Below are 233 nucleotides of genomic sequence, written 5' to 3'. Positions count from 1 at the left end.
GTTAGTACATATAAATTATTAAATAATATTCCACTAAAGATCATGTTAAAATGTCTATGCATAGAGTTCTTGGACTTGCCACTGTTGTTAGACTATGACTATGTGCTTGGTTATAAAACAGCACATTTCATTGTTTTAGGAATTGTTATATAATTTTGATACTTCATTAGATGTCTTAATTTGTCTCGTTAATGAAAAGTCTTTTTATATTACGTTTCTCATGGAATAATCAA

At 27.0% G+C, this 233-nt stretch overlaps 1 protein-coding gene across 1 annotated transcript in view; it reads left to right on the top strand.

Moving 5' to 3' along the window:
• The window catches only part of LOC119592475 (vigilin-like), a gene marked incomplete in the record, with an annotated part of 12,647 nt that overhangs the window by 12,181 nt on the left and 233 nt on the right, over positions 1-233 (top strand). The window contains 1 exon segment of the mRNA XM_037941303.1: positions 1-231.

This window comes from Penaeus monodon, chromosome 30 (assembly GCF_015228065.2).
Source record: "Penaeus monodon isolate SGIC_2016 chromosome 30, NSTDA_Pmon_1, whole genome shotgun sequence".
NCBI lineage: Eukaryota > Metazoa > Arthropoda > Malacostraca > Decapoda > Penaeidae > Penaeus > Penaeus monodon.
The sequence above is the reverse complement of the archived record's forward strand: the minus strand, read 5'-3'. Positions and strand labels throughout refer to the sequence as shown.